The sequence below is a fragment of the Thermobia domestica genome, chromosome 4, assembly GCF_964235325.1.
Source record: "Thermobia domestica chromosome 4, izTheDome1.hap1.1, whole genome shotgun sequence".
Taxonomy (NCBI): Eukaryota; Metazoa; Arthropoda; class Insecta; order Zygentoma; family Lepismatidae; genus Thermobia; species Thermobia domestica.
Window position 1 is genome coordinate 106,765,732 of NC_137457.1, and position 17,536 is coordinate 106,783,267.

At 32.1% G+C, this 17,536-nt stretch overlaps 1 long non-coding RNA gene across 1 annotated transcript in view; it reads right to left on the reverse strand.

Moving 5' to 3' along the window:
• LOC145683343 (uncharacterized) overlaps positions 1-15,521 on the reverse strand; it is a 272,667-nt gene extending 257,146 nt beyond the window's left edge. The window contains exon 1 of the long non-coding RNA XR_014131052.1: positions 15,448-15,521. This is a non-coding gene — a long non-coding RNA (uncharacterized LOC145683343). The remainder of the gene's footprint in view (positions 1-15,447) is intronic.
• Positions 15,522-17,536: the final 2,015 nt, after the last annotated feature.

Sequence of the window (17,536 nt, forward strand, 5' to 3'; positions counted from 1 at the left end):
ATTCTCTCTATATAGAACTCTTCTTAATACTTTCCGCTTTCTTACATTTTTCCCTATGGGACTAATATGAAAGTTTTTGTCTGTTAGATCCATTTAAGGTGTTTTTAATGAGTACATTTTACTTCTCAAACGTACACACTCTTATAATGTTGTGTCTTTAACCTCATCCTTCCTCTTACCAGGTATTTTGTTATTCATCTGTTGTATCTTGAGAGTAATCACTTGTGTCGAAGTAATCAATACACTTTTTCATATTTGTGTATGTTTTTGTTTGAATGTTTTAAACATAATCTTTCGATCTGTATAATACATTTCGATCTTGACTTGATGTTTTAGCTTCATTAGATTATAATAAAAGTTTTACATTAAAAACTTTGGTAAGTTTATGATGCCCTTTCCAATATATATATAGGATTATTAAAAGCCAATTTCGTTTTATTCATCATAATCGCACATAGATTCCCTGTATATACAGTTGTATCTTTAAAATTCTGTTGAGCAACTAGTTTTTCTACTCTTGCTTTACCACATTCTATTTTTATAGTATTTCTAATGTTTTCCATTGACTTCTCGAATACACTGTTATTCATGTAATTATATAAGTTTTTCTCAAAATCATTTGTTGCTTTATTTACTATCTGTGAGTTTAAATCTATATTGTTCTTTAACTGATATGATTGTTCAATTTATATTACCCGATGTATTATATTTAACATTATTCCAAGTGACAAAAATTGTTTTATATTTCGATAGTGAATCACGTGTTTTTTAACATAGAGATTTGTTAATAGGTTTGATTGTTTTGAACCAATTGGACATATATTTTGAAGAGCTAATGGATAGTCTTCATGATAGTCATGTAATTTTTTTGGATACTGAAGATCTATTTGTTATATGTAACCAGGATCGGAATTATCTATTATCTTCGTAAAATCTTTTATTTCTTCCTCACTTAACAGTCTAAATCTTCTACATAGTATATATTGATTCATAGCCCATAAATACAAATTGTTTGAGTCTAAATACATTAGATAAAACTTTTTTATTGTCATCTTAATACTCCATATATTTCTTGTTTGCCTTGTATATCATTTTGAACATTGACTAATACCGCCTCTTATTCCTTTTGCTATGATTAAGACCAGATCGTACACTGTTAAGAACTCTAATTTTATAACTGTCGTCTTTAACATCACATCCCGACCTAAAGCCGGTGGTATAATATACCAATCAAAATCAAGACCATAAGATTTAAGATTCTCTAAAGTTCTCAAACATCTGCTAATAACAACATATCCGTTTTTATATATAGATCATGATAATGTCCGAGATTAATAACTTTAAATGGTTCCCACACTTTATTTGCATTCTCACTAATATGTGTGTTTGTAAGCTTCTGGAAGAATGCTCCCTCTGGTAGCTATTTCCTATTTCTAAAATTACTCCAATCTTTTGCAAATCATATGGATAAACACCATTGTTTATTACAAGTTTTAATTCCTCTTCTTCGGGATAGAAGCGTTTTGTATGAACCATCTTTTCCCTTGTTATGTTTGATGATACATTGTCTAAACTACATGCTACAAATCGAAAGCAATCTATGAATGTTATTTTGATAGTTGCAACATTTTTTACTGAATGGTATGTATCGTTGCTGCTTAACAGATATTTTATCTATTTGTTCCTTATTACATAATAGCTTTATTATAAACAAGTGAGAAGCATATCCTGGCAAGTTTTGTATAGTCACTTTCACAAACTTAGGTACTCTAACGTTTAAGTTAGAATTAATACATAATCCAACTACAAACTTTCAAGTTATATCATCGTGTTGTGTAACTTTATATGATTTTCTTTAGTATTTATATATTCTACTTTGCTGTAAGAACAATGTTGAGATTCATTGAATTCTTTTCTCTCTTTACGTGTTAAGGGTAATATATTATTTTGTTGATATATATTGGCATTTGTTTGTATACTTTCTTTAACATTCTTATAAACCTTTTAGCCGGATCTTCACTTCTGTACACAACATTATCAGTTTTTGTTTCATCACATTTTATAATGTAATAATTCAATCCGGATAGTTTATGCTGTCGATATTTTTCGTAAAGGATACGTTTTGTGGCTAACATTTTTCATAACCCATAACCTTACTCAGTAAATATTGAAAATCATCATAAATCGCAAATGGCATTTCATCATATATTGGTAGTTCTGAAATTCAAAATATGTATCTTCTGCTGGCATTTCTGTTTTAACAGCTTCGTGGAAGTAAAATCTTCCTCATATGTATCTATTGCATCTTGTGAGCGAAAGTACAATAAGTGTGTATCACATAAGTATTTTCGAGCTCCACATTTAGTTATTTGATTAGTAACTAATCTACTTAAGTTTTGATCCCCCAATTAGTGTATTTTATTTTATTTTCTTACGCATAATAGAATCGCATGGGTGTCTTTCTTGTTTTGAGTATGATGTATACGTTAATGGATATATAGAGTCGTCTTTCAATTTTTGGAGTATCACTTAGTATTACTGAGGAACCAACTTTTTTTAAATTTTCGACGAAGTCTATAAATGCAGTACGTGCTTGTACTTTGATGGTCGTTGTGGAACTCTTTCAACAGGAAGTAATGCAGAAGAAATTGAATATAAGAAACATTTTTCATCTTTGTTCTCTTCATTCATAACAGCAAGATTAATTTTAATTTCAACTGGTAGTTCTATCTATGATGATCTCTATATGCTGCATATTTAATAAGGGCTAACTCTATGTACTTTATATTCATGAGAGTCGATCCAGAACCTCTAGGTTACACTCATCCATAGTTGTTCTTAATATTTATTTAGGATTGGTTACGAATTCTTTTACATTGGTTGACTGGAATACCTCTTAGTTATTAGTGTCAAAGGAACAGTTCTGAATGTCTTTGCCTTTCTTATATTGACAGTTTATTATACTATTATCTTTCTACATGCCATGTAGAAAAATGTTTTAAAAATGATGTTCAATCTACTTGCTAAAGCCTTTGGTGTTGAGTGATATATTGTTCTAGAGGATAATGTTTTTTTTAATATGTTTTAAATCTGCATGTTTGTAATTTCATTTGAATGCTGAATTTTCGAGATTTACATTAACTGATTGTGATTGAGATCTTTCTGGTTTCGACTCTTCAAATAAATCAACTTCAAATAGATATGTTTGGGCTAATTTCAATATTTTTTGTTCATCTTCATACTTTCTTGATACGGCTAGTAAGTTCGTCTTGCTAGTCGTTAATACGATCAGTAAGTTCTGCTCTCTTTATTCGGCTATAAGCTCTTATACCCCTGCTATTACATATACTACTTAATTCTACTACAGTATGTCACAATCATAAAAGAGACACGCAGTAAAACACAGAATATCCAAAATCGGATGGAGGATCCATACAGAAAATCACTAGCCGCATACCATGACTAGAGAAATACGATACCAAGAATTCACCTTAATATATTGTATTGTGCTTTAATGAGTAAGACAGCACAATTTCTTTACATATGTTTTTGCTTCATTGTTCACTTTAGTCATACTCTTTCTCTGTCTGTAGTATTTATTCGGCTTCTTGCAATCGCAGCCTTTGCAGATACGGTTTCCATTTGAAGACACTGTGCAGGACAGCTTCAGAGAATTGACGGACATCTTGATTATCATGTTGTTAGAAATTACGATTAAACTCATCGAGTCATCTGTTTCAGTATGTTTAGCATCATGGTGTAATTCAGTTCTAGCAAGACTAGTCTGCAATAAATACTTTCCATTGTGGTTGAGTAATGGTTCGTAACCAGTTTAAATTCAAATCAATTGACTAACAGTTTCGTGGATCAGATCTCCAATCACATGGAAAACACATCAAAAGAGTGGAAGTGTACTGTAAAAGACAGTTGGTCTGAGGCAGATCCGACAGAAACTCCGGAAGATTTTTGAGAACTTGTATCTGATACACAGCTGGAAGTAGAAGAAAGAAATAGATTTGATAGTCATCTAATTGATTTAATTACAAGAGGAAGGAATCGTGAAATACATTCAGGGGATACTCAATTTTAGTGTTCCAATTTACCATTTTCTAGTATTTGAGAATATATACAGTTTCTTTACAGAGCCCTATCAAATTTCTGTATCATATTTGATATATTTAATATGTTGGGCTATGGAGTATTTAATTTCTTCAATTTGGAATTCTCCGAATTCAAAAGTTTTAAGTTCTGGAGTCTGATGACTGCCTTAATGATTTTATAATGCTAACTGTTCAATCACAGCTGGTTCTTATCAAGACATGTCAAAAAACATCTGGTTAAAAGTGATTAACGTTATACAATTAAGTATGTTTCAGTATTTCTTGTACATTGTATGTGGGAAATGCTAATAAATTCAAAAGCTGAACGCTTTTCTAAAGATTACAAGAAATAGTCCGTTTTACTGTGTCTGACTATGATCATGCATTAGACTAGTAGTTTCAAACCTTAGAACGACAGCATGCATTATTCGGCATGCATGTATTATTCTTTACCTCCACCATTTAAATATTTTAATCAAAGGTGTTATAGCCAACTATTTAATTATTTTATATAGGTTAGAAGAAGAAGTTATATATATTTTAACTATATAAATGTTTTGTATCTTAGAATGTTGATTGTGTAACGATAGCAACGATATAACATATTGTGGTATGATGGCTGTAAACAGCCTAGATATAAGTATACAATAAATACACTCGAGTAAGCAACATTTGCAGTTTTTGTGCTAATTTAATACGTGTGCAACTCACTTATTTGAACTAGGGCTCAACGATTACGTTGTATAATGGTGCCTACACACCGAGAATAGCTAAAAACTGGCAAGAAGTTTAGTAAACCAAGCTTAGCAGAGAACACAAGGGTGAGTGCTACGAAGATGTTTTATTCCTTGTGTACTGTTTGAAAGTATAGTTAAATCCATACATCATTGAGTCGATTAACAATTATACCATCTTGAGGAGTGGAAAGTTAATATATAGAAACACTAAGATGGATTTATCAGATAGCGAGGTTAACGATATTAGGACTATTCAAAGCGAAACTGGTGCATCTGAGAATTTGACAGATGTACTCTGTCAAACAAATATCTCGTCAAATGAACGACTTGCAACGAAAAATTGATGTGTCGCAACAGCAATTTAATGACAAGCTGAACGATTTGCAACAAAGAATTGATACTTCTCAAAAGCAATTTAATGACAAGCTGAATGATTTGCAACATAAAATGGAAGAACAATTAGATGACAAAACGAACCGATTCCAACACAAACTAGAAGATAATATCTATCAGCGGCTGGAACAGTTACAGCAGAGAAACGACCATAAATGGGAACAGTTACATCAGCAGCAAAACCAAATGAATGTACAAATTAACGCCAGATTCGAGAAATGTGAACAGAAAATGGAACAGGTAGCTGAAACCTATACAGGAGTACAAAATGCCGTTGAAGTTATAGAATCGGTTGTAAACGAACATTCAAATAGGATTAAAGGACTTCAAGAGGAATTTCATACTTTCAAAGAAAAGTATATTTTTGCTAAGGAGATGGAGCGCGATGATGGACCTAGGAATATCAATCGACCTCCTGATAATGGGACAGAACCAACACCTCATTCCCAAGTAATTTTTGAAGGTAGCGGATCATCGGATGATAGTGAAGAGAGCACCGAATCAGGAAGAAGAACGAAGCATCCTACACGGAAGAGTAAGAACTCCCACGGTAACTGTAAGCGTTCTAAATCTTATAGTACTGATACACCTTTGCGATTCAGTGAAATAAAATCCTTAACAAAATTCAGTGGTGTGCCTGAGGACATCCCAGCTAGGGTATTTATAGAAAAATTCGAGGATGAGTGGGAATTAATGGGAATTAAAGAGTGAAAATTCATGAAACTTCTTCCTCATGTCTTATTACCCCCATGTTTGACTTGGTTCAAAGCAATCACAGAACATTAATGGGTATTCTGATTTTAAAGAGGCGTTATTGGCAAACTATGAGAACGATTTCATGTTAGCAAATAGGGACGCATTACTAAGAACGAAATCATTTGACCCTAAGATACATAAAGATGTTACCGAATATTTTAGTGACCACATTTAATGAACTAAAAACACTTAACCAAACCAACCAGAATCACGTATAATAGCTTTTGTCCGTATTTTATTACCATTTAGACTACAACAAATGTTGATGACCGCTCAATGTGACAATTTCAACCATTTAATCATGTTAGTACAGTGTTATGATAGTCAATTTACAGCTTAAAGAAATAGCAGAAATCCAGAAGAAAGCCAGGTTACTTCTAGATGTAACAATATTAATTATGCGCATATTCGAAATTTAAGTATTCAAAATAAAGATAGTGTTAATTCTCCAGAAAATAGTGTCCATTATTTTGGTACTAGAACAAATAATCAAAATAGTACCGGTAATTCAACTCAACCTAATTATAGATATGGTAACGGTAACAGAAGTAATTATAATAGGAATCCTAGTAGAAATCGCAATAAGAATCAGCGTACTTGGTCACAAAATAGATTCCTAGAGGGACAAGTTTGCAATAACAGGAACTCAAATTCAGGATCTTTAGGTAATCGATCGGAACATACTCAAGAGTGTGGAATCCAAAGTACTTTATTGGAATCTACTAATCCTTTTAATTTAAACTAGATGGTGCTGATATGGCGTGGGTTGAAACCCCACCAGCGTTAAGTGTAACTAATCAATCTATTGAGGATGAAACTAAATTAAAAGTTGTGCATACTAATGCAATATATCAATACCTACCGATTGTCAATTGCTTTTGGAGATTCGATGATGATATAGAATTAGATATAGATTCCACTGAAAATTATTTTGTTTTTCTAAAAACCTTTTCCACAGTGCGGATTATGTTAAAAATTATTGAAATACCTGTGCATGCATTAATTGATACAGGAGCTACAGTCTCGCTTTTATCTTATGCTTTTTGGCGCGAAATTACCAAGGATTATTTTAATCCTAGGTTGCAAAAGATGGAAAATTTAATATTAATTGATTATACCGGCAAGCAGAAAAAGAGAGTAATGGGCAAGACTCAAGTTGAAATTGATATACAGGGTTACAAAATTAACATTCCTATTTTGGTCATAAATGAATTGAATGAAAAAGTATTAATTGGTTTAGATTTCCTAACACAGTTGCGTACAATTCTAGACTTTGAGAATAAAACGTTTACTGTAAAAACCCTTGATGACGTAATAGTTCAAAAATTAATTCCAGCCAAAGACGATATAGCTAGTCAATGTCAACCTTTCGTGAACAATGTGTCAGAAATTGACCCTTCCAAATCTAAAAACATTCAAGATGTCGAAATGAGAGAGAAACCTATTTTCATTTTATAAGAGTGATTTTCATTTTCTAAACACGTAGATCCTATAATAGATTCATTGGATTTTATGAATACAGAAGTGAAATTATCATTTAAGGATATAATGTATAAACATCAAAAGGTTTTTTCATCCAAACCTGGATGTTGTAAAGATTTTGTATATACCATTGAAGTAGAAACCAAAGATCCGATAGTGACTAAACCGTACATTATTCCTTATCGATTCCGAGAAAACGTACGTAAACAAATAGCCGATATGTTAACTCATGGGATTATTCGACCTTCACGAAGTATTCACTTAAACCCGTTGCATGTAGTTCCCAAGAAAGACGGCAAACATCTACGTGTGGTAATGGATCTCAGAAAATTGAACTCTCATATCAAATTACAACAAGTATGTTACCCCCCTATAGATGAAATTCTTGGAACATTACAAGGCAAGAGGATATTTGGGAATCTAGATTTAATAATGGCGTACAACCAAGTAATGTTGGATGAAAACTATAAACCTTTCACCGCCTTCTTATTTGAAGGACAATTGTACGAATACAATCGAGTAGTTTTTGGGTTAATTAAAGGTAATGCCGCCTTAGCTTCATGTTTAAATCAAGTATTGGGTCAAGATTTACGTAATAATGTAATGTTATGATGATGACATTTTGATAATGGGAAAAACTCCTGAGGATTACTTGACAAATGTATACATTGTTCTTGAACGTTTAGAAAATCCAGGTCTTACAGTAAATATTGAAAAATCCAAGTTTTTTAAAAAATAAAATGAATTCTTAGGATATTCTATTGGCGCAAATAGTATGTGTTACAGCGACTCTAAAGTTCAAGCTATTAGAGATTTGCCAGCTCCCACTAATATAAAGGAAACTAGACAGGTACTCGGTCTTTTCAACTGGTTTAGAAGATCAATACCAAAATTCGCCGAAATAGCCGAACCCTTATTTTCTATAACAAGAAAAGGAACTTTATGGCAGTGGGGAGAATCACAAGAGCAAAGTTTTCAATTTTTGAAGAGTTGTATTATGAGGAACATACGCTTGAATCATCCGAATTACGATCGTCCTTTCTTCGTGCAATGTGATGGGGCAGTCTCTGGAATTTCAGGAATACTTTGGCAGCCGGGTGTTGATTCTAACGAACCCTTGGTAATTCACTGTGTCAGTCGGACCTTGAAGAATGCTGAAAAAGGGTATGTTATTACAGAAATTGAACTACTCGCAGTGCATTTTTGATTACAAAAATTTGCACCTTATCTCAGTGGATGTCACTTTACAATTATTACAGATCATAGCTACTGTGTCACCTAAAGAAAATACAACGCTACAACAGTAGGTTATTGAGATGGTCATTAGAATTACAGTTTTTCGATTTTGAAGTTAAACATATCAAAGGGATTGAAAATGTACCAGTGGATACCTTGTCTAGATTATTTCCCAGTGAAAATCACCGTGTATTATCGATAAATGTTTTTCAGGTCCTACAGGAAGAAATTTTTAACATTTTGTTGGATGAGTTACAAAAATCTTAAAGAAACTACGAGCCTTATGCAAAGATTATAGAACATTTAACTGCATGTGTGAAAGAACGCGATTGTCCTCGTTCGTGGAACACTCTGTATAAAATGTCCAATAATGCATTAGTGATTAAAGACTTCAAGTATGAACAAAGGAACAAGATTTGTATACCACCTCGATTGGTACCTCAAATACTGAAAGCATATCATGATAATTTTGGACACTTCGGTTATTCAAAAGTATATTCTCTGATAAGTAAATCCTTTTATTGGAAATCGCTGAGGTCTCAAATTAAGAACTATGTCAAGGATTGTGAGGAGTGTATGAAAATCAAAGATAACTATCGATCTATATATAAACCAATGTTGTCTGTAATACCCGATCGTCCTCATTCTTTCATTTCCATTGACTTGTATGGGCCTCTTCCGAGAGCGTCTTCTGGTGAAACTTTTCTTCTCACTGTTTAGGACATTTTTACGAGATATATAGTAGCTTATCCCCTACGTAGAGCTACTTCGTCAGCAATCGTTCATCGCATTTTAAATGTATACATACCTCATTGTGGACCTATCAAGCATATTATGTGTGATAATGGAGGTCAATTCCGAACTCACGTTTTTCTTAGTGCCATGAATAATGCCAACATTAAAGTACACTTTGTAACACCTTATCATCCCAGTAGCTCGATAGTTGAGAATGTCCACCGAAATCTTGGGATGTTGTTCCGACATTATTGTCGTAATAATCACACCGATTGGATCAGATATATTAGGAAGATTACATATTTTCTGAATTATTCATTGTCAGATACTTTGGGAGTAGCACCTGCTAATATTCATAATGGGACTGATTTTGTTTCTCCAATTGAAGAACGTTTTGGAATTCAACTTGACGACAATGGTGAAATAGATTTTTCTCACCTCAGAAGTATGATACACTTAGAAGGACGCAAACATTCAAATATCGCAATCAGAAAATTGAAGAGCAACAAGGAGGTAAAGTGAAAATTAAATCTAATGATTTGGTATTTGTAAGAGTACATCCTCAAAGTGACGCCTAATTAAAACGGATCTATAAATTATGTGACATATACACCGGTCCTTGTTTGTGTACGAAACAAATTAACCCGAAAGTATTTGAGTTAATAGATATAAAAACGGGGAAAATCTTAGGATTACGAAATGTTGATGAACTAAAATTTTGGCAACACAACGGAAAATACTAGAAAACGATGGATGGACTTAGTCAAAGCTTTAATTCCCCCTGAGATCATAACAAAAGTTAATATAATAAACACTTAACAAAAGAATTTTATTCTTGGCGCTCGACTTATTATGATAGAAGCAATCGATTTGATATTCTAGATTGTACTTAGAATTTTGTTAATGTTTATGTTATCCTTAAATTGTTATTTAATATTTGTATGTTAACTGATATTCATTTCAGTCTGTTGTGATTCAATATCAAACCACGTTCTCTTATAATTTAATTAACAGCAATTTTGTAGATTTTTCCTATCATAATATCATTTTATTTTTTCTTCTTCTGAATTTTATATTATCTATGTCGTATTTTACCTATGTAATGAATATATGTGACACCTAATTATCAAGTGCAGGAAATATATTTTGTAACATCCCTATTTCTAATGAATTTAAATACTCAAAGATCCCCGACCATGTTACTTTAAAAGAAAAAGTATGCTTGGACCAAAAACAAACTTTTAATTGTTCATAATTATTTAAATAGACCCTCCTCTACGGTATTATAAAGAATATGAAGTATAATTAATTATAAAAAATATAATTGATATAAAGAATAAATAAAAAGGAATATGAAGATATGTAATTATATGTATTGTGAAATATGTATATACGAGGGCTATCCAATAATTAATGTATACTGGTCTTTGTAAATTTGTCATACGGTCCAGAATTCTTTCTAGAAAGGGTAAATCACTTCAAGAAATCCTGTCGGGAGCCATTAAAGACAGAACGACAGCATGTATTATTCGGCATGCATGTATTATTCTTTACCTGAACCATTTAGATATTTTAATCAAAGTTGTTATAGCCAACTATTTAATTATTTTATATAGGTTAGAAGAAGAAGTTATATATATTTTAACTATATAAATGTTTTGTATCTTAGAATGTTGATTGTGTAACGATAGCAACGATATAACATATTGTGGTATGATGGCTGTAAACAGCCTAGATATAACTATACAATAACTACATTCGAATAAGCAACATTTGCAGTTTTTGTGCTAATTTAATACGTGTGCAACTCACTTATTTGAACTAGGGCTCAACGATTACGTTGTAACCTAAAGGACGTACTAACGAGGCATGAAGAGCAACCTAGGATCAAGGAAGGTATTATTGTAAAAGAAACGAAATATAATGAACAAATAATACAATTTACACTTTAGACTTTGCAAACTTCAGGACGCTACAATGGTATTCTGTCTTTCCTTTCCCTAGTAAAGATTTTATTTTACAAAACATTAATCATTTAGTAAACTTTTTTAGGAAAATCATCAAAAGGTAGCACAGAAAGTCTTTTTAGTGTTAAAGATGAAATCTCAAGTTTATGAACTACGATCAGAGGAAAAGCTCACTGTGATTTCTGAGATAGCTTTTCCTTCATAATTTTCTGATATTTGGTAATAAGTAACACACAATTAAGTTTATTCATGTCACTACGTTGAGTTTGTGATGGATATAATTTAATAATTTAAAAAAAGTCCGTAGGAATAGAAAGGGAAAGTACAACTGTGTCAATAGTAAAAGAAGAATAATGTTAATCTTTTCCTACAATTATAACTGTTTAACTATCTACCGCCTACTTAAAATAATACATTTCGATTACCAAGAAACTTCGATGAAGTAAAAGTATGTTCAGCACTCAATTCTTCGAAGAAAACCTCACGGACACGAGTATTCACAGTACTTTGTATAAGATAATTAACAACATTAATAGTTAATGATAATATTTTCTTCAGGTTCTTTGGTAGAGTTCTTGCGCCTAAGGATTGCACTTAGTTTAGGCCAATATTTGCAAGATTTCTGTTCTTTGCTAGCTTTATAAATACAGCTAACAAACATGTAACAGTAACATTGGTGTACTCCATCTGTTCATATTGCTACAAAGCTGTCTCAAGATAAATCATTTTTAACAAGAATATACTAATAGCAGAAAAGAAAACAGAACGTACGGATGCTGTGTCCATTGTTTCGGTACTTCTTCTATTAACCACTTGTTATTTACGGACCGACAATAAGATATTAAAACAAAACAGTGAGATGTATCACAGTGCAGGGCAAAGAATGGAGATTATTTATTTTATCAACTACCTGAAATTACCCAAGGTAATTTCATTAACTCTAAATTTCTCAGTGTTGTTAAAGGTGATATTTTGTCAATTTTGCCTAGCGTTTATTACCAAGTACACTAATGGGTGCTTTAACTATGCAGTATAGTAGACAGTTTAGTAGACAGTATACATCGTTTCACCATTTCAACGAAAGTTTGATACAACAAAAAGACATTAGATTTCTGTTTGAGAGCAGAATATACTATGAGACAAATGTCGTTCCAATTAGATGACGCGAGGAGCATAATTACAAGGACAGCATGACATGCTACACAAGACACTGTAGCAGTTGAATACCATCTTTTTCAATGAACCGATGTAATCTTTAATGCACTATTTTCTCTTTCAGTTAGAAGGAACTGCATCTCTCTTGATACACACAGTGGCGTAAACGAAAAATTACGAAGTCAATACATGCTTCATCATCAGTTTCCACACGTTGTAAACAATAAGGTGTTCGTTACGTAGCAAGGAACGAGCAAGTGAGTTTGTGATAGAGAACATTGGATCTATTGATCCCTTTTGGTTAGATACTATTATTTTCTCGCCAGTCCTCATTTTATCAATTCTTCCAAAATCATTACGTCATATTAATGTCAGACTCCTTTTCACACAAATCATGACTGTTGGTCATGAACGTGCAGATATTGATATTGTTTATTCCTATTATCCACTACATTCAGCTATAATTGTTGTTATGCAACCTCTCATAACACACCAAAACTCTTTCGTTACCTTCACTTGGATCAAACTATTGACGGTCTTTCAATGACTTTTCTTACTTGGTGGTACGTTGTTCTTTCTCTCATGAATCGGACTCATGTGTCCTAACGGAATATAAATGACCCCTTATTTCCTGACTAGGACACCCTTCCGCCACCACTGAAGATTCAGAATCAACTATTTTCTTCTAATAGATTACAAATCTAAAAATATAACATACCGCATAAGCTAAAAAGCTAATAATTTTGTAGCTATTCGGTCCCAAATTTCATTTTCGTACGGTGTACACAGTCGTAGCTCTGAAACTATGCAACTTTCACCACATGTCCAAAAGAACGTTTTGCTTATTTCGGTGTGAGGAATCACCTATTTCAGTTTGTCTGTCTAGTTCATAAACACCCTGAATATATATAAATTCAGAATTGGAAGTAGATATTACTTTCATAGTATTTGTGTTTCATAAAGGGAAGGATGTACGTTACGATCTTCAGGAGTATAAGATGCAGGACTTTCAAGATGCGTGGTCGGGAACTACGTGGTTACCTGAGCATCCTTTGGAAGAAACAAGAAATGTACTGTAAAAGCGGTTTCTGAAATGGATGTTTCAATTTGAAGACTAAACATCATATACACACCTCCAGACACAGAAGTAGACCTTAGTAAACGTTAAGTCGTCTCTTTGGGACAGTCACAAAAATAATTTTGAGCGCTAAAGAGTGCACAGGATTTGACCGGCATAGCTGCCACTATTATGTAAATCATATTTAATAACAGATTAATTGATATCATGGTTAACAGCCATTTTGACCAGTTTGTATAGCTGACATATTTATAATCAGTAGAGTACTTTCCACCAGCCATATTTTTATTAACCCTATAGAAGGAGAGGGCAAAATTTAATTGGCTAACTAAGTTAAATTCCTCTTCACTATATTACGAAATATGCAGTTCTGTTTCTCGAATGTTTCAGACATCACAACGTTGCCTGTTTTGCTTTCAGTACCACTTAGGAACTATTGTTTTTTTATATGACAAAGCTTTAAATTATATTTAAATGTAACTCCTATTTCGGACATTGGCTTAGAACTAACAAATTAAATTCCTAGAATATTGTTTGTTAACATATTTTCTTCCCACCGGATTGATTTCTTTAAAAATAAATCTATCAAAAGCCCATTTTTAACGACTGGAATTTTCAGTGAATGATGTTTGTAAACCGATCGACTGTACTAAGTTCCTGATAATGTCGTAAAAACAATTCGTATGACAATTCACCTCCTTTCACAATAAAGACCATTAATTGTGTCATTTTTATATTTTGCTGTTAATATTGGAGAAATATAAGTAAGCATGTGTGTATTGGCTTGCGTAATGTATAGTAAAATCCACCCTTAAACTGAATTCGAAAGTAAGAAAAGAAAGACAAATAATGACAGACTGATATTAGATGTTCAATAAGCTTCAACTTTACTTGTGCGCGAGTAGTGAAGTGATTAATAGTGATTAGTGTAGTGCTCGAATATCTAAAGTGCATATATTAATTTCATAATAAATTATAATAAAGCTGAGAAAGATTTTATATTTATTTACAACATAATTTCTACACATAATCATAAATCATTATACTACTTATAACCCACATATTTAAAATCATGTGTATTGAGAATATTGAACATTGATATGAGACATTCCAGATCAAATACAGATTATGATATACAAATGGAACAAACGGTGTACACAAACCTAAAAATTTCTAATTAATCATCATAATAAAAATTATGAATAATAATTTTTGATTATTCTCAAAAAAAGTGAAACCTGTTACAATAATTCTAGTTTCATATTAATATAGACCATTAGGTATAAATAGACACGCAAAATTATAATTCCAGGTTGATAAATAGCTTTGCGTATATCTGAGTACACAGTTTTTTTTATTTTCTACCTTGTTCAGAAAACATAACCCATATATTGCTAAAACAATCAAATTTTCAGAAAGGAACAATTACAAAATAACTCCGACAAAGAGTAAAACGTAAATAATGCACGTAAATGTGAAGTTGAATAAAAGAATTTTTTAGCAGTTAAGTGACTAAATTACACCAGACACTCTCAAGAGGCGAAATTAATCCCTTATTCAGCAAGTCAATAAAGGAAACGCAGAAGTCGTAAACGGCTTGAATAAAGCTATGAAGATTACTGGATAACCTAAAACAATACCCATCAACACGTAATTATCAGGAACAAAGTTCAACGAGTGAACTAATACCTATATATAATTTCAACGTTAATAATCCATATCAATGATGGCAAGTAATTATTAATTATTTTAATAATATGAAAACGTTTAACGAGATAAAGTATAACATAATGCATTGCCATACTCACAGAACACAAGAGATAATGTATAATGCTACTAGCAGCAAGTCTGCCGAACAAACGAGTGTTGTGTTTATCTAAGTAATTCTAAGATATGCTTGAGACTGAGAATTATAAACATTTACTTTTCCTACACACTGTTATTTTGAAAATAAAGAACAAAAAATCAATTCAGTACTATTGTTATATACACGTGACTTGAAATTGTTATATTTTGTAACTATAAATTTTGTTTTCCGATTACATTGCAAATCATGTTTAATTAGAAAATAAGACATTGTAACTCAAGTTTTGTAAACAATATATTCAAGTAACACAACTTGTGATATTCGGTATTTAGGAAATCGAAAGTATTGGGCTAATATCTAGTACACCAAAAGCATTCTAGACAGGATTCTTTTCTCATAGTAGCAAATATATTAAAATAAGCTATTGTAGGGAAAATACATTGTTTTCTCGAATTCAAGTAACGTTAATCTTTGCATTGCTACGGTAGGAACGAGGACCATTGTTGAAATATATTTAATGAATTAAGTTCGGTCATTATAGTATACGTGTCAAATTTTAAACTCTCATATATTCTCACTAAGATTACCATCCTTGATCGACAACCATGATCTTTATACTCTCAGAGGCTTATCATTATAACCACCTGCAGAACCTTCGACAATCCCATTAGAAAATGTTTGATACATTAGAACATTCTGCAGATAGAGACTTGAATCTCACTCGATCAGTAAAATAGTAGTATTACCAAAAAGAGAAAAGCAAACGATTGTATTTACTCTGTTAACATAACAGCTACGGGCAGATGACTATGAAATAATATATCTAATAAACCCGAACTTGTCAGCTGTTTTCGAACTTTTGTGATAACTTTATGTTACATATTTTAAATATCTGTGAAATCATCCAAAGAGTAGGTGCGGGTCGCAAACATGATCTAAAATGTAGAAAGCTAGTGATTTTGGAATTTTAAAGTCAGTTTGGTAACTTATCGTATATCGAGAAGCATAATTTAATATATTTGTTGAGACTCATTTTCTTTGCAAATCGTTTCCATTAACAAGTACACCACAGTATCCTACGGTTGTAACTTAACGCAACGGTGTAAATTAACGCTACATTTAAATTCCGCTTATAGCGTTCATTCACCTGCTACTCAGCGGCACTTATTTTCATGGCTATACCAAGTATGGCTTGAATATAACAATGCTTGAGTAAGAGTATACAGTGCACCAGATAATTTCTGAAAGAAATTGTACAGTACGGCCCTGGAAAAAAGTGGTGTCCAAATTGTAAACAAAGTAAGATTAACCGGTAGTGTATTGTTTTATATGAAATTCAATGTTGCAACTAATATTTCTCAACGAGGCTTTGCTTTTCATGTGTACTCTTTCACTTTCGTTATGTTTCAAGCTTAGAATACAGCTTTCGACAGGAAACCAGTGCTTGTCGTAACCATAATATGATTATATACTTGTCATAATAATATGTGAAGGCATGAGAATCATATCTCGGTTTTACATTTTTGTAATAACTTCCAAATAAACCGAAATGCCCACTTTAGACTGGCCTATTGTATCAACAAGACCTCATCAGAGGACGAAGTAAGATCTTATGCAAAATGTATATAAGTTCTATACCATACCAAAGGTTTTGTTTCTGTAATACCATGTCATGGATAACATAAATGTTACCTTGGTCAGTATTATTGAATGTGCACCCCTGAGAAGTTCATTAACAATGAACGTATGACCTTTTTGAAATCTGCAACTCAAAATCTCTCAAAAGAATTAGATTTTTCGCTGTTTCTCAACGCTTGCCATTTATGAAGACGGATTTTTGAGGCGATATTCATCCAATCGTGGTACGCAATAGCTCGGTTTTCTTCTTTTTTTCCTTGGTCATACCAATTCGCAAGTTCATTCAGTCTACGTGGTTAGGAAAAAAATTAAATTATAAAGTCAACGATGTAGGTGAGAATTCTGTAACCATCATGATTATTTTTGTGCTGCTTTTACAAAGTGACAATAATAATAATAATAATAATAATAATAATAATAATAATAATAATAATAATAATAATAATAATAAT